This window comes from Miniopterus natalensis, chromosome 1 (genome assembly GCF_054644295.1).
Source record: "Miniopterus natalensis isolate mMinNat1 chromosome 1, mMinNat1.hap1, whole genome shotgun sequence".
NCBI lineage: Eukaryota > Metazoa > Chordata > Mammalia > Chiroptera > Miniopteridae > Miniopterus > Miniopterus natalensis.
This window is the reverse complement of record NC_142081.1, coordinates 95,910,354-95,932,518: the sequence shown is the minus strand read 5'-3', so window position 1 is coordinate 95,932,518 and position 22,165 is coordinate 95,910,354. Positions and strand designations below refer to the sequence as shown.

The following is a 22,165-nucleotide window of genomic DNA, read 5'->3' as shown; positions in this document are numbered from 1 at the left end:
GAACTCTACACGAACTGGCTCCATCAGAAAGAACAATATAAGAATTGGTATAACAGAAGGAGAAGAGAGGAAGAAAGGAACAGAGATCCCATTCAAAAAAATAGTTGACAAGAACTTCCCCAATCTATTGAAAGAGCTGGGTCCTTGAATCCAAGAAGCAAACAAAACACCTAATTATCTCAATCCAAAAGGCCTTCTCTAGGGCACATTGTATAAACACTGTCAAATATTAATGACGGTAATTCTCAAGGCAGCCAGGGTAAAGAAGATGATAACCTATAAATGGAATGCTATTTGATTATAATTGCATTTTTCAGCAGAAACCTTACCAGCTAGGAGAGAGTGGAATCAAATATTAAAACTACTAAAATAAATAAATTACCAGCAAAGAATTATATATCCAGCAAAGTTATCCTTTGTCTATGAAGGAGAAATAAAGACTTTTCCAGACATGCAGAAGTGGAAGGACTTTGCCACCACAAGACCTTCCTTACAGGAAATCCTGAAGGGGGTTATTCTACCTGAAACAAAAAGACAAAAGTATACACAACTATGAGTATGATCACTAACAGACAAACAGAGGCAGAAATTGCAACTCTTATTCAAAATAGCATATTGTACACTTAAATATAACATAAAGGTTAAAGGAGGTAAAAACATTAATGAGAAGAAGACAATATCTACTGCAATTTGGAAATGAACTTACAGTATAAAAAGGGATAATTTGTGACAACTAGAACATAAAAGGGAGGTTTATGTATGAATCTGAACAGGGGGATGGAGATAAGATGCAGTCAGAAGAAAAAGGACTGAAACTTTCTTTTGCATAGACCTAATGGTAATCACACACACACAAAATATAGAACTGAGACACATAAAAATAAAAAAAGTAAACAAGCCCTGGCCAGGTAACTCATTTGGTTGCAGGGGTGGGGAACATCCTGCTTGTGGGCCATATATGGCCCATGAAATCATTTGGTCTGGCCCTGCCAAGGCCTCACCAAAGAGAAGCAGTTCCAGCCTTCACATTAGGGGTGAGTAAATTAAATGTTTGTCCAAATATAGCAGACTAATTTTTAAGTTGATAATTTTGTATAGCCTATGAGTGATGTTACAAATATCCAAGTGCCCCTTGGCAGAAAAAAGATTCCCTACCCCTGGTGGAGCATAGTCCTGATACACCAAGTTTGCAGGTTCAATCCCCAATCAGGGCACATACAAGAATCAACCAATGAATGCATAATTAAGTGAAACAACAAATTGATGTTTCTCTCTCTCTCCCCCACTTGCCTCTCTAAAAATGAAAATAAAGAAAAAGTCAATAGATACAAATTTAAGAAAAAGAGGAAACAAAGCAAAAACTCATAGAATACCACTAGGTTAAAACAACAGAAACACGGGGAAAAGAAACAATACATACACAAAGCTACCAGAAAACAAAAAATAAAACAGTTATAAGAAATCCTCGTACATTAATTATCACCCTAAATGTAAGTGGACTGAACCCACCAATAAAAAAGGCACAGAATAGCGGATTACATCTGAAAACAAAACCCAGCCACATTCTGCCTTCAGGAGACGCATCTCAGCTGCAAGGACAAATACTGACTAAAAATAAAAGGGTCAAAAATGCTACTTCAAGCAAATGGCATCCAGAGAAAAGTGGGTATAGCCATACTTATATTTGACAAAATAGATTTCAAGATAAGAAAGGTAACAAGATACTGAAGATGGGCATTTTATAATGATAAAGGGGACAATACATCAAGAAGTCATAACACTTGTCAACATGTGTGCACCCAACTTGGGAGCACCAAGACACAGGATGGGGCAAAAGTAGGTTTACAGTTGTGAGTATGTGAAACACAGTTTATTCTTGTATTATTATTTATTAATTGTATTATTTTTCATATGAATGACTATAAACCTCCTTATACCCCACTCTGTATATAAAGCATCTGCTAACAGGTAGAAACCAACAGAAACATAATTATAGTATGTTACAGGACCCAAATACTCCAATCACAGCTGTGACTAGATCATCCAGAAAAATCAATAACAAAATATTGGTTTTAAGTGACACATTAGACCAAATGGACATAATCGACATTTACAGAGCCTTTCATATCAGAACACCAGATTATGCCTTTTCTCTAGTGCATGTGGAATCTTCTCAAGGATAGATTATATGTTGGGACACAGAACTAGCCTCAACAAATTTTAGAAGATTGAAATCATACAAGCATATTATCTAACAAAGCTTTGAAATGGAAATCGACTGAAAAAAGAAATCAGGAAAACCCACAAATCTGTGGAGATTGAATAACATACTACTAAAGAGCATCAAAGAAGAAATAACAGGAGATCCCTGGCCGGGTGGCCCAGTTGGTTAGAGCATGGTACCATGCACCAAAAGGTTGTAGGTTTGATCCCCGGTCAGGGTGCATATGGGAGACAACCAATTGATGTTTGTCACATGTCAGTGTCTCTCTCTGTCTTTCTCTCTCTCTCTGGTGAGAATTTTTAAAAAAGAAGAAATAAAAGGAAAGATCAAAAGATACATGGAAACAAATGAGAATGATAATATGACATCAAAACTTTTGGGATACACAACAAGTGGTAATAATATGGAAATTTATATCATTACAGACCTATCTCAAGAAACAACAAAAATCCCAAATAAACAGCCTTACACTACACCTTAAAAATCTAGAAAAAGAAGAAGAAAAATGAAACCCAAAGACAGCAGAACAAAGGACATAATAAAAATTAGAGTAGAATTAAATGATATAGAGAAGGGAAAGACCACAGATTAAATCAGTGCAACAAAAGGCTGGTTCTTTGAAAAGATTAATATAATTGACATACTCGACTAGATTCACTAAGGACTAACGAGGACAGACTCACATAAACCAAATCAGAAATGAAAGAGAAGTTACAATGGACAGTACAGAAATATAAAGGATCATACAAAAATGTTATGATAGACTACATGCCCCCAAATTCAATAACCTAGAAGAAATGAACAGTGATTAAAAATATATAACTGTCCTCACCTTAATCACAAAGAACTGGAAAATCTCAACAGACTGGTCAATAGTAAGAAATTGAAACAATCATCAAAAATCTTCCAAAAAGTAAAAGTCCAGGACTGGATTGCTTCACTAGTGAATTCTACCAAATATTCAAAGAAGATTTAATGTCTATTCTTTTCAAACTCTTTCAAAAAATTGAAGAAGCAATACTTCCTAACTCATTTTGAGGCCAGCATTACACTAATACCAAAACCTAACAAGGACAACAACAAAAAAGAAAATTACAGACTGATATCACTTATGAATATAGCTGCAAAAATCCTAAACAAAATACTAGTAAATACAACAATACATTAAAAAGATAATACATCACAATCAAGTGGGTTTTATTCCAGGGGCATAAAGATGGTTCAACATACACAAATCACTCAATATGATTAACGACATTAACAAAATTAAGGATAAAAATTATATGATCATAACAGTAGATGGAGAAAAATACAAGATACAATATCCATTCATGATTAAAATACTCAATGAGGGAAAGTATCTCAACAAAATAAAGACTATGACAAACCCTCAACTAATATCACACTCAGTGGTAAAAAGCTGAAAGCTTTTCCTCTAAGATCAGGAATAAGACATGGATGCCCACTCTCACCACTATTATTCAACATAGTACTGAAAGTTCTATCAAGAGCAATGAGGCAAGAGAAATAAATAAAAGTCACCCGAACTGGGAATGAAGAGGTAGAATTGTCACTTTTTTCAGACGGTATGATTCTTTAATAGAAATTCCCAAGGGCTCCACAAACAAGCTATTAGAAACAATAAACAAATACAATACAATTGCAGGATGTACTGAAATGAATATACCGAAATCTATTGTGTTTCTATATACTAACAATGAAATTTCAGAAAAGGAAATGAGAGGAAAAAAAAGCAACAATTTCTTTTGCAGTTCCAACAAAAAGAATAAAATACCTAGGAATAGACTTAACAAAGGATATGAATGACCTATACACTGAAAATGAGACATTATCAAAAGAAACTGAAGAAAGTCCCAAAAAATGGATAGATATTTCATGTTTATGGATTGGAAGAATCAACATAGTTATAATGGCCATATTATCAAAGCAATATACAGATTTAATGTAATCCCCATGAAAATCCCAATGGCATTTTTTAAAGTAGAACCAAAAAGATCATCAGATTTGTGTGGAACCACAAAAGATCCTGAATAGCCAAAGCAGTCCTAAGGGAAAAAAGAGCAATGCCGGAAGGTTTCACACTCCCTAACCTCAAATTATGTTACAAAGCAACAGTAATCAAAACATTGTATTGGTAGAAAAACAAACATACAGACCAATTCAATAGAATTGAGAGCCCAGAAAAAAAACCTACATACACTATATATGGCCAAATAATTTTTGACAAAGGAGCAAAAACATACAATGAAGAAAAGAAAGCCTCTTCAATTAATGGTCCTGGGAAAACTGGAAAGCCACATGCAAAAGAATGAAGCTATACTGCTATTTGTCACCATACACAAAAATTAACTCTAAATAGTTCAAAGACCTAAATATAAGACCTGAAGCAATAAAATACATAAAATTAAACATAGGTACCATACTTATGGACTTGGTCTTGGAGAGGATATGAATTTGACCTCAAAGGCAAGGGAAGTAAAAGCAAAAATAAATGAAGAGGACTACATCAAAATGAAAAGCTTCTATAAGCAAAGGAAACCATCAATGAAACAAAAAGACAACTTGCCAAATAGGAGACATAGGAAAAGATATTTGCAAACAATACCTTCAATAAGTGGTTAATATCCAAAACATAAAAAAATAACCAGATACAACTGAACAACAAAAAGCCAAACAATCCAATTTAAAAATGGGCAGTAGATCTTAACAGACACTTCTCCTAAGAAGACATACAAATGTCAATAGCTAGACATACTAACTATTGGAAATGGAAATTAAAAACACAATGAGAGACCACCTCACACCTGTTAGAATGGCTGTTATCAACAAAGCAAGTAGTAACAATTGTTGGGGAGGTTGTGGAGAAAAAAGAAACTTCACACTCTACTGATGAGAATGTAATTGGTACAGACACTGTGGACAACAGTATGGATGTTACTCAAAAAATTAAGAATAGAGTTACCATATGACCCAGCAATCCCTCCTCTGGCTATCTACCTGAAAATTTTGAAAACATATATTTGTAAAGATATTACCCCTATGTTCATTGCAGCATTATTCACAGTGGCCAAGACATGGAAACAAGCAAACTGTCCTTTGATAGATGATGATTGGATAAAGAAGATGTGGTACATATATATAATGGAATACTACTCAGCCATAAGAAAAGGTCCAACAACATAGACGGCACTTGAGAATATCATGCTTAGCGAAATAAATCAGATGGAAAAAGTCAAGAACCATATGATTTCAATTATGTGTAATATAAAACTAAAAGCAACAAACAGACAAACAAAAACTCAGACACAGAAGACAGTATGGTGGTTGCCAGAAGGAAAGGGGGTTGGGGAGGAGGTAGAAAAGGGGTTAAGAGAGTCAAATATATGGTAACAAAAGGAGACTTGACTTTGGATGGTGAATATACAATGCAAAATACAGATGATGTATTACAGAATTGTACATTTGAAACCTATATAATTTTATTAACCAATGTCACCTCAATAAAGTTAATAAAAATTTTAAAATGTCTGCCTAAAATGTCTGTCTTTTTTGTCTGATCTAAGTATTGCTATCCAAGCTTTTTTTCGTTTCTGTTTGTATGAAATATCTTTTTCCATCTCTTTACTTTCAGTCTGTGTGTCTTTGTTGTGAGGTGGGTCTCTTATAGACAGTATATATATGGTTCTTGTTTTCTTCTCCATTCAGCCACCCTATGTCTTTGATTGGAGCATTTACTCCATTTATATTTGAAGTAATTATTGATAGGTATGTAGTTATTGACATTTTATTATTCATATCTTTTATCTTTTTTCTTTTCTTAAAGTCCCTTTAACATCTTTTATAATAATGGTTTGGTGGTGATGAACTCTTTTAGCTTTTTCTTGTTTGGGAAGTTCTTTCTCTCCATTCATTCTAAATGATAGCCTTGCTAGGTAGAGTAATCTTGGTTGTAGGTCCTTGTTTTTTCATTACTTTGAATATTTTATGCCAATCCCTTCTGGCCTGAAAGCTTCTGTTGAGAAATCAGCTGACAGTCTTATGGGAGCTTCCTTGTAGGTAACGAATGCTTTTCTCTTGTTGCTCATAAGATTCTCTCATTGTGTTTAACCTTTAGCATTTTAATTGTGAAGTATCTTGATGTGTGTCTTTTTGGGTTTATCTTGTTTAGGACTATACTTTCTGCATTCCTGCACTTTCTGCATTCCTGCGCTTGTATGTCTAATTCACCAGGTTAGGGAAGTTTTCATTCTGTATTTCTTCAAATGGGTTTTCAATCCCTTGCTCTCTCTCTTCTCCTTCTGGTACCCTTATGATGTTTCCCAGGTCCCATAAACTATTCATATTTTTAATTTTTTTTTCTGTTTTGCTGTTCCTATTGGATATTTTCAGCTACCCTGTCTCCCATATTACTGATTTGATCCTCTGTTTCATTTAATCTTTTATATTCTTCATTTCTGACTGGTTCTTTTTTATGATTTCTGTCTCTTTGTGTAAGTTCTCACTGAGTTCATCAATTTTTCCCCTATATTCTTTGAGCATCCTTACAACCACTGTTTTGATCTCTATATCTGATAAATTGTTTGCCTTCATTTCGTTTAGTTCCTTTTCTGGAGTTTTGTTCTCTTCTTTCATTTGGGACATGTTTCTTTGTCTTCTTATTTTGGCTGCCTCCCTGTGTTTGTTTCTATGTATTAGTAGATCTGCTATGTCTCCTAGTCTTGGTATGGTGGCTTTATATAGTAGGTGTCCCATGAGGACCAGCTGTATAGTCTTCCCCGTTACGTCACCTGAGCTGGGTGCTCCAGGAGTATCCTTTGTGTGTGTTGTATGTGCCTTCCTGTTGTAATTGAGCCTTGATTGCTGTTAGCATGTCAATGGGTAGGATTGACCCTCAGGCTCAGTGGCTGTGAGAGCTAGTTGTGACTGCAGCAGATAAGCTGTTGTACAGGTCCTGACCCCACAGAAGCAGGATTTATTTTAGTGAGGTCTGATGCCTGTTGATTCCACCCTTTGGGTATGGCATTTGTGGAGCTAATGGGGTAGTGTGCTCTAAAGCCAGCCACCAGCCCTGGTTCAATGGTTAGAGTGTCAGCCCGTGGACTGAAGTGTCCCAGGTTCAATTCTGGCCAAGGGCATATACCTTGGTTGCAGGCTTGATCCCCAGCCCTGGTTGGGGCACAGGCGGGAGGCAACCAATCCGTGTGTCTCTCACATCAATGTTTCTCTCTCCCTCTCTCTCTCTTTCTCTGTCTCTCTACCCCCCTTCACCCTCTCTGAAAAGCAATGAAAAAAATATATCCTCAGGTGAGGATTAAAAATAATAATAGTAAAATAAAATAAAAATAACAACAAAATAAAATAAAGCCAACCACCAGGTGTGTTGGTTTTGGGGCCTTTTGGGTGGGGGTCTGGTACAGACCCAGGTCAGTTGCTACCTGTGCCTGCCCCAGAGCCACCAGGTAGGAGCTACAAAGTGACAGGTGTTTGGTAGCCACCTGTGATGGGCTTTGCGACACCTAGGAGAGGCTATGCTATGAACCAACACCAGCTGCCACTAGAGCCAGGCATGGGGCCACTTGGCATGAGGTACAGGGCACACCGAGGTCATCCACTGCTCTTTTGGGATTTGTGGACCTTTGACAGATTTTAGGAAAGTCTACAGCATGGGCCAGATAGTTGGGAGGAACAGCTGCTAAAAGCTTTGTGCCCTTGCTTGTGTTGGGTGGCACAAGGCCTAAGGGAGTCATCAGGGTGGGATGCCTGGTGTTAGTCATTTAATGGAGAGCTTAGATTTGGTGCCCACCTGCACATGCTGATGGGGTTTGGGGAGTCTCAACAAAGGAATAATGGTGTCTGCCAGCCCTTCAGTCCTGTAGAAGGGTGCCTGTTCAATCCTCACCCTGAAACCAGATAATTCAGTTTCTCCCCTGGCACTTTTGGAGTGCTGTTCCTTCACTGGAGCTGAGAGTGAGTGCTCATGAGTGAGTCTGTGCTCAGGCCCTTTAAGAGGATGCCCGTGTCTACAGCAGCCACCCTTCTCATCTGGACAGAGTCTCCACTGATTTTCACAGCCAGCCGTTTCAAGGATCCTGTTCCTGGCACTGGTGCTCCAGGCTGAGACCTCCAGCCAAGATATCCCGCCCAATTTTTAACCACCACATGTGTGTGGGACCAGCCTGTTTTTCATTGCTGCCCCTCCTACCAGTCTCGATGAGGCAGCTTCTTTATATCCTTAGTTATAGGAGTTCTGTTCAGCTTCTCTTCAGGTGGTTCTCAAGGGTGGTTGTTCTATAAGTTGTAATTTTGTTCTGGTCATGGGAGGAATGAGCACAGCATTTCCTTAGTCTGCCATCTTGACTGGAAGTGCCTAGATTTGTATTTTAGAATATCCACTTTGCAGGCTGCCACATGAGGATGGATTAGAGGTGAAGTATTTGGTAGTAGGTAATATAGTAGTTGGCTCCCCATGCATGACTACATAAAGGGTTGAAAAGAGAGGTCTCAATAAGATAGTGGGAGGAGAAACAGTGGATTTAAGAGATATTTAAGAGGTAAAACACATAAGGCTTAGTGGCTAATTGGATTTAAATGATGTAAAGAATCTTTTATATATCCCAGATTTCTGGCTTGGAGCTAGGGTTGTTGAGGAAGTAAGATCCCAATTATTGGAGGTCATTGGGCAGAGGCTAAAGGATCATCTCTCAGAGGTACTGTGAAGGAGACTCCTGCACTGCAAAAATGGTTGAAGTAAATTACCTCTAAGGTGTCTGCCAATGCAAAGATGCTTTAATTTTCTAATCGTCTTTACTCTTCTAACTTGAGTGCTGAGCAACTTATGATCTGTCCCCTCCCTTGAGTGTCACAAAGTTTCTTTCCTTCTTAAAAGCAAAGCTTGGGGCTATAGAAGGATTTCTTAGTGCTCCTTTCCTGTGAAATCAGGAGAGATGAGTTGCATGAGCTGGATTATCACATGCACAGCACTGGCAAGATTCTTGACCAACTTGTACACCTGTTTGGAAACTAGTGACATATGATATCAAAGCATTCTTCTATCTAGTTTGTCATCTCCTTTCTCCTGTGTCTTTATCAAGTTACTGTAAGGAAAAATCATGCTAAGATTAGGTGGTGTACTTAGAAATGAAGGAGTCCTTAGGAAGGTCAAAAGGTTGAGTTAACAACCTTTTGGGAGACTAGTGTATCCTTTCAGGAGACTCAATCATAACAACCCCCATGTAGTTGAAAATATATTATATAAGAACAAGTCTTCCTAAGTTCTAGAAGCCTTATATTATTGATGGGCGGAAGAAAAGCTTATTATAGTTTACCCAAGTAACCATTTTGGGTACTATTTTACAGTTGGAATAGATTTTGTAGTCAAGCATCTTATTGAACTTTTCCTATTTTACATTTTATGACACATGTTATAAGATTAAAAATTTATTGTTTATTACTGTATGTCCTCAGACAGCGTAATATATCTGAAATTGTATTTCAGACCTTCTTACTGCACCAAATCTTTTTCATGATGTCCTTGGTAAAATATACACTAATTTTTGCTTATTGTATACTATCTTATGGCATCTCTTCATTAAACATATTCATTATCCAATATCAGTTAAAGTTAATTATTTTATTTTATTGTCTTCTCAGTTAGGTAGATTGTTAGAAACAAATAGAACATTGCTTCCATGAATATTTCAACTGCCTTACATATTTTAACTCATTTTTTCCTCACAATAACCATAGGAATAGTATCTCCGTTTTTCAGATGAGGAAAGTGAGTCAGAGTGCACTATCCAAAATCACAGAACCAATAAGGATTGAACCAAAGATGGAACCCAGTCAGTCTTAACCACTAGATTATAATGATGGAAACCACCAAATTCTCATAAAACACCAAATTCTTATAAAATACTGGACTGCAGCTGTCTCCCTTTTTTTTTTAAGTCAGCTACTTTGAGACACAAAATTTAAGACTTAAAAAAAACCATTATGATTAGGTACAAAGATACTATGTCATAGATGTTCCATCAGAAATATAGCTTTCTTTCTACCTATTCCTTTACTTTTAAAAGTATGTGATGCTCATAAAATGTTACCTAGTTTTCCTTAAGTGCTTAAATGGCTATACTTGACTCCACATGGTTAGTTGTTTTGTTGAAAAGGATTTACTATGTGAGGAAAAAAATAACTAAGTAATAGACAGTGTTGACTCCATCAGTTTTACAAACTGAGGGTTTTTTTGTGTTATTGTTGATTTTTTTTGTTCTTTTTCCTAATGGAACAGTATTTTAGGTGGCATTTGGAACTTAACTTTTTAAATACTTTCAACAGTTTGCATGAAATTTTAAACTATCCCTTATTGTAATTTCTTATAACTTAAAGCCCTGATAATATTTTTAAAAAAACGGTTAAAAACTGAAAAGAAACAAAACCTCTTAATGTATAGATTTAGGCCCTTTTAAATATTCCAGTACCATTCCATAAACACCACCATGTTTGGTGTTTCCCTCCCTCCCTCCCTCCCTCCCTCCCTCCCTCCCTCCCTCCCTCCCTCCCTCCCTCCCTCCCTCCCTCCCTCCCTCCCTCCCTCCCTCCCTTCCTTCCTTCCTTCCTTCCTTCCTTCCTTCCTTCCTTCCTTCCTTCCTTCCTTCCTTCCTTCCGAGGCAAAGTATGGATGAACCGATGGAAGAAATTGAGGGAGGAAAGTTAAGGGTGACCATTATTTTTACTGCAGAATTTATTTCTGAAAATTACATTGTAAAGTGGGCTTCAGAAGCAATGTAGTATAGTAGGAAGAACACATAGGTTTGGGAGATCAGACAAATTTGGTTCATATGACAGCTGTGTCACTACCCACCTGCATGATTGTGGGTCACCTCTTTGCTATTTCTGAGCTTTAGTTTTCTCATCTGCTTTGTAGGACTGATGGTGAAAGGAGTATGTGGTACATAAAAGTGCTTAATAATTGTGAAATTCCTTTATTTCTCCCCCAGAATATACTGTTGCTTTCTCCTTTAAATATGTCTGATGTCCTAGTCATAAAATGTAGAATAACATGGATATAATTTAAATGCTTATTAGGAACATTGAATAAGCAGAACAACAAAATATAAGTCCAAAGTGTTGTTGGGCTTCCTGCACAACTATTGACTAAGGGTGTGAAACATACAGGATACAAGACTCCAGGGTGGATAACAGGGACCAGAGGAGAAATGACAAATAATAGTAACAAAGCTGACAGATCCAGTTTCCCAAGGTCTCCTAATTATAGCAAAACAAAGACACATGGTTTGGATTTGTGTTGTAGTTCCCACATTTCTTAGATATTTCTGAAAACTATTAAGTTAAAAGAAAAGAAAAGGCTCCATTGGTATATGCCTGATTACCCTACTTCAGAATCTCCCATAGACCTCTCCCCTGAGGTGGTAGCCTCATTACTGCACTGTGGTTAAATAAGAGCTGTTGTGATTCAACCATTCCCACCAAAAGCCTCTGACTAATGTGAATACATTTTTTCTTTATACTTAGAGATTACTCTCCAGGGCTAATTTAGATACCCCTTTTCTTGTTCTTAACATAAATAAACTGTATTTTGTCTATAACTGAATTATTAGATTCTAGAGCTGTACTATCCAATATGGTCAGTAACCACTATCAACATCTTGTTACTTACACTTAAATTTATTAAAACGTAAATAAAAATTCAGTTCCTCAGTCTCATTTCAGCAACATTTCAGTAGCTACATATATGTGTAGCTAATAGCTACTGTATTGGACATGCAGATACAGAACATTTTTATTGTGACAACATTCTATCAGACAGCACTACTTTAAGGAATCAGTTATTTTAGGGGATTTATATTGTCTTCTGTGGGAACAAAAATCATACTGGTCTTTATGTACCTTGACAAGTCCTTAAGAAGGTTGCACCTTACACAATGATGGTTTCATTCTGGGTAGTGGTAGTATAACACCTTAATGTACCCCAAACTGAATTCAGCAGGGTATCTGCCACCTACAATGATTTCCCAAAGAAGGGACAGGACTTTTTATTTATTTTATTATTTTTTTTATTTTTACAGGTGTAGGGAGGGGTGCCAGCTGTGCAGTTGAGGTGGGGGAGACTGGTCCTCTTTCCCAAGCCACACAGTTCATTCACTGTCCAGGTCTACTCCAAAAGCCTCCCCCCAAAAACAGGCCCCTTAAGTTCACTGCTGGGTGGAGCAAGCAGACCCCCTCTGCAGGACCCGAGTGCAGTAGTGTGGCCTCACCGTCGGTCCGAGTCTGGACTGGGTACTGTCTAGGCTGGTGCTGTAACAACAGGAGTGCTCTTGGGGAAGGTGGCATCTGGGTCGCCCAGGCGGAATGAATCCCCACCGATTTTTACCACCGAGTGCTACATGGGCTCTTCTTCCCATCTCTGTTGCTCTGGGTTCGGGATCCCTATGTGGGGTGAGACCCCCTGCTCCGAGGAGTGGGAGTTTTGCAGCCATAGTATCCCTTTGGCTTCTCAGCCACTGCCACACAGAATGTGAGGGCCGTCTATCCCTTTCCACATCTCTGCCCTTCTTACCGGTCTCTATGCAGCTTCTTCTGTAAATCCTTGGTTATTATATTTTAGTTCAGCTAGCCTTCAGTTGTTTTTTTTCAAGTTAAAAAAAAATGACTGCTCTGTAATTTAGCTGTATATCTAGTTTGGGGCAGGGAGCAGGTGTGGGTAGCTTCCACCCACTATGCCTGCATCTTGGAATCTTCAATGATGTTTTTGTTTTAAATCAAACCTTCAACATTTTCCCCATGTTTCTTATGTCTATCTCAAAATATCCTGAAGAAATATTGCTAATTTTTTTGTGGCACACCTGGCTAGTTTATCAACCTCCTAAAATCAGGAACTTGTAATGACTACCCTGTTGGAAATAAGTTGGTGTTAACTCTCCCTTCCTCATTCTGTAACTGAGTACTCTGTACAATGCTTTTTAGGAAGATCTATCAAGTCTCTTTTTACTGGACAGATTTCTGGGTTGTTCCTCTTTCTGTGTGCCTACTAACCTAGCACCTTATCTAAAACACACAGTAGGTGCTAAGAGCATGTTTGAACGAATGAGCCGAAAATGATATTTGCATTTGACTTTATAAGATTCCAAGGTTAGGGAAATCTATCTCTCCTCAGCACAGTTCATGCAGGAAAATTTCAAGGCCTAGTTAATGTGTTCCATTAATCAGCTGGCTTTTTTTTTTCTAATATGAGGCTTAATCCAGGGGGTTTTATGTAAGCCATGCCTCAGTTTTCTTTTGCACGTCCACATATCTTGTCTTATTTATCTGGAGTATCTCCTGCTCACTTCAAACACTGAAAGTCTTCTGTCTCCAGCATGTCCTCTGGCAGTGTACTGATTGTCAGTGTTAAAATTTAAGGGATGGGTATACTTAAAAGAATGTCATTACATTGCCCTAGCCATTTGGCTCAGTGGCTAAATTGTTGGCACTGGGACTGAAGAGTCCCAGGTTTGATTCCAGCCAAGGGCATGTACCTCAGTGACAGGCTCAGTCCCCGGCCCTGGTCAGGGCTCGTGCAGGAGACAACCAATTGATATATCTCTCTCACATCAGTATTTCTCTCCCTCTCTCTCTCTACCACTCTCTCCGAAAAGCAATGGAAAAATATCCTCTGGTGAGGATTAAAAAAATAATAATAAAATAACACAAAGTATGTTATTACATTGCTGGCCTTGATGTTGCAATAATAGCATCATAAATAGCAGCTTTAAAACAACCATTCTGAAGAAAACATTACCATTTGTTCATTTTCTCAATAAATAATTATTGAGGAACTTCTGTGGCCAGACATTATCCCATACAATGTAAAGTCAGTGATTTGAACCAAAGATTAAAGATTTGCACATTTTTAGATGATCTGGGTGTTAAAAAAAACTGCGATTGATAGCTTTGAACATTTGTTTTAGCATTTGTTGTAATTCCTAAAAAATGTAATTATTTCTATTTAAAAAGAAAACATAGTCCTCATCTTAAATTAGCTGCATTCACATTTAAAAATAGTTTTCCATATGCTAGAATTAGTTGGCAGAGTGCAGTATTCAAATTACAGATAAACTTATCCCAAATAAATAATGTCTGTCCTTAGAGAGGTTTTCACTAATGAGATCTTACAAAAACTGAGTTTGTCAGCTGCTTCACCATTGACATTCTTTAAAGTAGTCTTTGTATCTCTTTATTTGAGGTTAAGCCCAAAGTGATTTTTGGGGCTCAGTTTTGTTTTATTATTTGGCATAAAGTTGATGGTTTGCCAGTTGGTACTTACATTTGCCTGTGGTAGGTCCCAGCATAGTAATAATGCCCAGGTAGATAAGGACTCTTCCTTCTAGGCTGCTGCTGCCTGCTGCCAGGGGATGATAAAGTGAAAGTGAGCACTAGGTTGAGCCAAGGAGAGGCTACTCACTTCACAAGGCTTGTGCACAGTAGTGGTATATTTATAAACTCCAGTATTATTTCCCAGTTTCAAGATGATCATCTCTTCTTTTGTCGTCTCTTTTCCCATTCTTATCTATATTACTTGTCACAAGCCCTGGGGGGAAAAATAGGGATAAGGATTGAAATTGCAATTTAAGTAGAAAGATATATTCCATTTATTTTGGCTTTAATGCTTTCATTCAGCAAAGATTTTTTTTTAATCCTCACTCTAGGATATGTCCATTAATTTGAGAGAGAGAAGTGAGAGAACATTGATCTGTTGCCTTCTGTACATGCCCCAACCAGGGATCAAACCCACAACCTAGGTATTCGCCCTGACCAGGAATTGAACCCACAACTTTTGGTATATGGGATGACACTTCAACCAACTGAGCCACCTGGCCACGGATCAGCAAACATTTTTTGAACACCAACAATCTATTGGGAACCAGCTGAGGCACTGGAAAAAGCATTGCTATCTTCAAGGACTCCTGGTCTTTGGGAAGGACAGACATGTGGTTGGATTCTTAGGAGCCCATGTGATAGATGCTTGTGATACAGATATTTAAAGGTTTAATGAAAGCCTCTGCCTTGAGGAGTGTATGAGAGGGTTACTAAGGTTTTGAGTAGAGTTTGAAAGAACAGTAGTTGTTTACCAGCTTATAAGCAAGGGAGAACATTCCAGGTAAAGGAAAGAGTATATACAAAAGTCCTGGAGCTTGATAGAGAAGTGAATGTTCAATTTACTACAGGTGATTAATTTGGGGTAGTTTAAGTACAGAATGAAAGGGGCAGTGTTGGGAAAATGAGACAGTGAAAAAGCAAGGCTAGATCATAAATGACATGTATATATCACAATGAGTGTACCTTACCTATAGGAACTAGAGAGCTACTGATGAGTTGTCATTTATGATCCTGATCATGTGCCTTAAAATATTTTTAGCCCTAGCTGGTGTGGCTCAGTTGGCTGGGTGTTATCCCATGCACTGAAAGGTTGCTGGTTTGATTCCTGGTCAGGGCAGACACCCAGGTTACAGGCTGGATCCCCACTAGGGGGTGTACAGGAGGCAGCCAGTGGATCGATGTTCCCCTCTCACATTGATGTTTCTCTCTCTCTCTCAAAATCAATAAACTATTTTTTAAAAAGATTTTTAAAAGATCATTCTGGGTACCTATGGGATGATCAGAGGCAGGGAGACTGACCAGGAACCCATGATGTTTCTGTCTTATTGGAATAAAGAGCTAATTATATTTATTAGCATACTGCTTTCATTCAAGTGGGTCAGTAATAGTGTCTGTGATGTAGTTATTGTTTTGAGTTTTTCAATATGCAGTCATCTTTAAAATGTTGATCTTTAGAAATAATATTTTTCTTAATTTCATTTTATTATACCAGTCTTATAGTTTTGTTTGTTTTTATTTTGTCTTATTTTGTTAGTTAATACTCACCCAAGGATGCTTTTTCCATTGCTTTTCAGAGAGAAAGTGAAAGAGAGGGAGGAAGAGGGAGAGAGAGGGAGAGAGAGAAACATCAGTGTGAGAGACACACTTCGATTGGTTGCCTCCTGCACCCGCCCCAACTAGGGGCAGGGAACAAACCTGCAACTGAGGTATGTGCCCTTGACTGGGAATCAAACCCATGACTTTGGTGCATAGGCCAGCACTCTAACCACTGAACCACACCTGCCAGGGCCAGTCCTGTAAGTTTTAAGAGACTTACATTAATTTTTTTCCTTCTGAGGTGTTTTAAACACACTCTTGGCTTCTTCGAAGTAGTCATTAAATTATTCCCTTTTAACCCAGTTTTCATCATTTGCTTTTCAGAACATGGTATAGGGCCTTATCTGTAACTCCAAGGGCATTTTTAAGGGGGGAGAAAGTAAAGAGAGAATATGGAGAAAAGTAAGGTTTGAGTGTGGTTTAGTCAAACATGGTTGTCCCAAAGAACTTTTTTAGTCTATCTTAAGGCAAATTTAGAACGCAGTCATTTTTTTTTTCTTTTTAAAGAGCTGGTATGCCACAAAAATGTAGAGTATGAGATGTTATATCAGGCCTGTGGAAAGCTGAGCTTGAGAGGAATGTACAGGATTAAAAGTTTAAAATAAAAACAGCTAAGATAACAAGCTTTTAAAACATTGACCCAGATGATTGGAATTTAGTTAGGAGAACTCGTCTTTTTTGGAGGAAAAAATAAATAAAAGCACAGAACACTTTTAGACTTGGGAGAATGACTACCTACTTGCAAGGACTGTGGGATGCTCATGGTATCATTTGGAATGTAAAATCTTCTGGTTTCCATGTAGAAATCTCCTTAGCTCCCAGATCATATCCCATTGTTTGGGAAAAGAAGCACCATTAATTGTCTTTATTTCCTTGCTTCCTTGGCTGCCCATTTTCATTTTGGAATAATGACCAGCTCTGTTCTCTGTCCTTCAGCCTGGCAGCCATTTACTGCATATTTGCTGTGTATTTCACCCCATGCCAGGTTCTGAAAGAATGTAAAAAAAACAACACCACCACACACACCAAAAACACACACATATACACATTATAAAAGGCTAAAAATTCTATAATAGAGCAAGAAGTGTTTAGAGGAAGAGGTGATGGCTCCCAATTTGGAGTTGGAGAGTAGAGAGTAGAACTTCATGGAGAAGGGCCATTTGAGCTTGGCTTAGAACAGAACACCTTTACTAAGACAGAGATGTAAAATAAAAATATGGAGCATATTAAAAGAACAGGAAGTGAGTGATTTGTTTGGGAGGGTTGTGAGAAATAGTGGTAGATAAGACTGAAAGCCTTGACCAACTTGCTGAGGAGTTTGGACTTTATTCTGTAGTGCTGGAAAGTGCACAATCAGCCCTCTTCCACCTCTTCTGATACTCACTGAAGAGCTGCTGCTGGTGATAGACCTTAACCTTGTCTCACTGCCAGTTCTGAGGTAATAAAAATAAAAGCACTTTTGGAATCCTCCATTCCTTCCATGTTTTTTGTTTGTTTTAAATTGGAGAAATGGGTAGAAAATGGCACCCCATAAAGGCTCTTCTAAGGTCCACACTGGAAGGGGGAGGAATAGGTTCATATTTTTAGTTTTCTCCCCTTCCTTCCTCCCTCCCTCCCTCCCTCCCTTCTTCCCTCCCTCCCTCCCTTCCTTCCTTCCTCCGTCCCTCCCTTCCTTCCTTTCCCCTTTCAGCCAGACCTTTGCTTGATGTCCTGGGTATACAAATGAGAGAAAATCCCTGCCCTCAATGAGCAAACCTGTAGGGAATTCAGACAGAGACACAGTAAAGTGTTTAGTATTCATAGGATGTATCTGAGGTGTCTCATGGAAGAGGTCAATTTTGGGGAGAGGAGTAAGAAACACTTCTCAGAGGCAGAACATTTGAAGGTGGAGGAGAGGGAAGCCATTCCTGGAAGAGGGTCAACATGAGCACAGACACAGACAGAGCATGAAGTAGCCAAAAGTACTGGAGAAACTGCAAGCAGTTTTTCTCTCTCTCCTACAAGAGAAAGAGGTACAACCAGGGCTAGGTCATGAAAGACTTGCAAAGAAAATTCTGTCTTTCGGATGAAGTTCAAATTTTCAAGGACATTTAAAAAATTGATTTTAGAGAGAGAGGAAGAGGGGAGAGAGAGACATCGGTTTGTTGCCCCGCTTATTTATGCATTCATTCCTTGATTCTTGTATGTTCCCTGGCCGGGGATCGAATCTGCAACCCTAGTGTATCAGGAGGACACTCTAACCAACTGAGCTACCCAGCCAGGGCCAAGGACAATTTTTAAATTAGAGGACTGCCATGATCAACTTTGTTGTTTGAAAAAGAAATATCTCTAATGGCTAGTTTGGTAAAGGAAGCAAAACTGGAGAGAGTGGTAATAGGAGATTGTCACAGTAATCAGACAAGGACAATAAGGAGGCGCTGGTGTAGTTCACTGCTTCTGACCTTTACTACATTTCATCTCTGAAAGTCTGGGTCACCTACTGGAAAGTAAAGGTTTATTATAAAGCATATTTCTGTCATCTTGTAAGTAAAATATGGTTTTGACTTCTCACATTAACTGGTTCAAAATAGGGCTGGGTTGGCTCTGGGAGGGAGTCCTCACCATCACAAGAAGAGTTAAGTAAATGCTAAGCCCTTGGATCCTTGGTAATATTAAGAACACAGAGGAATGGGAAGATGTGACTGAAAACTGAATTTACGGTGGATTCTAAGAATGGACCGTTGATTTGCTTTATTGAGATATAATTTATATACCATAAAATTTACCAATTTAGAGTTTACAATTTAGTGAGTTTTAGTATATGTTTCTCTCTCATCTCATTGATGTTTCTATCTCTCTATCCCTCTCCTTTCCTCTCTCTCTCAAATAAAAAAAAACCTTATTTAAAAAAAAAAAAAACATTTAAAAAAAATAATTTTAAAGCCATCACCAGTATCTAATTCTAGAACATTCCATCACTGTAAACCAAAACTCACCAACAATCACTGCATTTTTATTCTCCCCTTCCCCCAACCCCTGACAACCACTAATCTACTCTGTCTCTGTATTTATATATTTTTGAACATTTCATGTAAGTGGAATCATATGATAAGCGGTCTTTTATGACTTGCTTCTCTTACTTGCATAATATTTATAAGGTTCATACTGGTTGTAGCATATATTAGTACTTCATTTCTTTTATGGCTGGATAATACTCAGTTGTATGACTAGACTACAATTTGTTTATACATTCATCAGTTGATGGACATTTGGGTTGTTTCCACTTTGGGGCTGTTATATGAATCTTGTTGCTATGAACATTTGTGTATAAATTTTAGATTTCCACTAGCAATGTATGAGAGTTTGAGTTTCTCCATATTTTCACCAACACTTGTCCATCTTTTTTATTATAATTAGTTTAGTAGATGTGAAGTGGGGTTCTCTTGGTTTTGGTTTGCATTAACCTAATGAGTAATGATGAGCATCTTTTCCCGTGTGCTTATTGGCCATTTGTATATCTCCTTCGGAGAAATGTCTGTGTAAATCCTTTACCCACTTTTAATGGGTTATTATCTTTTTAAAAAAATATATATCTGTATTGATTTCAGAAAGAGGAAAGGAGAGGGGGAGAGAGAGATAGAAACATCAATGATGAGAGAGTCATTGATCGGCTGCCTCCTGCAAGCCCCCGACTGGGGATCGAGCCTGCAACCCGGGCATGTGCCCTGACCAGGAATCAAACCCCAATCACCTGGATCCTAGGTTGATGCTCAACTGGTGAGCCATGCCCGGCCGGACTTCATTATCTTTTTATTGTAAGAGTTATTTGTAAATTCTGAATAGAAGTCTCTTCAGATATATAATTTGCACATTTTTTCTCCCATTCTATGGGTTGTCTTTTCATTTTCTTGAAATTGTCCTTTGACACAGAAAAGTTTTTAATTTGATGAATTCTAATTTAATTTTTGTTTTGTTGCTTTTGCTTTAGATGTCATATCTAAGAAACCATTGCCTAACCTAAGGTTAAAAAGATTTATGTTTTTTTCTAAGAATTTTCTATTTTTGGCTCTTAGATTTAGATCTTTGATACATTTTGAGTTAATTTTTATGTATAGTATGAGGTAGAAGTTAGCTTTATTCTTTTGCATATGGATATCCAGTTGTCCCAGCACCATTTGGTGAAAAGACTATTCCCTGATCAGGCGTGGCTCAGCGGTTGAGCGTCGACCTAGGATCCAGGCAATTGGGGTTTGATTCGCGGTCAGGGCACATGCCCGGGTTGCGGGCTCGATCCCCAGTCGGGGGCTTGCAGGAGGCAGCCGATCAATGATTCTCTCATCACTGGTGTTTCTCTCTCTCTCTCCCCCTCTCCTTTCCTCTCTCTGAAATCAATTAAGATATAATTTTTTTAAAAAGTCATTTTGGAGCAAAAAGGGTAGGTAATTACTGTTTTTTAAAAATCAATTAAAATTATACCTAATTTTTGTCCGATCGGCAAAATATTTATACTTTTGGTATGCCACAGAATTTTAGTAATTAGTTTATGTGTGCCATGAGATGAAAAAGGTTGAAAATTGCTGGTGTATAGTCCTTTTTATATGTTGCTGGATTCAGTTTGCTAGTATTTCATGAGGATTTTTGTGTCTATATTCATACGAGATATTAGTCTCTAGTTTTCTTGTAATGTCTTTGTCTGTTTTTTGGTGTGTAGGTGATATTGACCACATAGATTTCAAGTTAGGAAGTGTTCTTCCCCTTATGTTTTTTGGAAGAGTTTGTGAAGGATTGGTTTTAATACTTCTTTAAATGTTTGGTAGAATTCATTAATGTAGCCATATGGACCTGGGCTTTTCTTTTTGGGAATTTTTAAAATTGCTAATTCAGTGTCGTTTCGTGTTCTAGGCACCTATACAAATTTACCATTTTTCTCTTTCAGCCCTATTTATCCCTTTAATTGTTCAAGAAATATTTATTGAGCATCTGTAATATCCTGACCCTGTTCTTGACATAAGATACAACAATAAATAAAACAAACACCCTGGCCTTTTTAGAGCTTAGCATTCTCATGTTCTTCCTCTTATTCTCATGCTGTCTATATATACATATTTTTGTTTATATTTATATGTAACATAGCTCTAATCCTTGTTTAAAAAACTGCTACATGCCATTGGTGGAGAAATGGGGCCTTTAGGGTTGCTATATACAGGGTGGGGCAAAGATAGGTTTATAGTTGTTTGTATACTCACAACTCTAAACCTATTTTTGCCCCACCCTGTATATTGTCATAGCTTGTATAAACTCTTAGGTATTCTTGAGCAGAGCTGTATGCAAGGGAAGTGGAATATATTGTTATTACAATCACAGTTTATATTGGTGCTTACCCTTGGCATTGCTACAAGGACATATTTTTAATTAAATAAACCACCATTTTAGTTCATTATCATCCTCAGGACCATCGGTGCCTTCTATTCTGTCTGATCATCAGCAGGAACATGTGTTAGTTTCCTAAGACTACTATAACAAACTATCACAAGCTGGGTCACTCAAAACAAGAGGAATTTATTCTCACAATTCTGAAGGCTAGGAGTCTGAAATCAAGGTGTTAGCAAGGCCATGCTACCTCTGGGACTCGGTAAAATCCTCTTTATCTCTACCTAGCATCTTGTGGTGGCCATCAATCCTTGGAGTTCTTGGCTTGCAGCTGCACATTACTCCAATCTCTGCCTCTGTCATCACATGGTGTTCTCCCTGTCCTCATGTATCGTTTTGCTTTACAAGGACACCAGTCATACTGGATTGGGGCCCACCCTAATGACCTCATCTTAATTTGATTACCTCTAAAAGGGCTCTATTTCCAAATAAGGTCACATGCACAGGTACCAGGGGTTAGGATTTCAACATATTTTGGGAGAGGGACATAATTCAACCCGTAATTGAGCACTGTGCTCTAATTGTGAGATATTAGGTTGA

At 37.9% G+C, this 22,165-nt stretch overlaps 1 protein-coding gene across 6 annotated transcripts in view; it reads left to right on the top strand.

Moving 5' to 3' along the window:
* The window catches only part of PEAK1 (pseudopodium enriched atypical kinase 1), a 234,686-nt gene that overhangs the window by 156,674 nt on the left and 55,847 nt on the right, over positions 1-22,165 (top strand). The window lies entirely within an intron of this gene.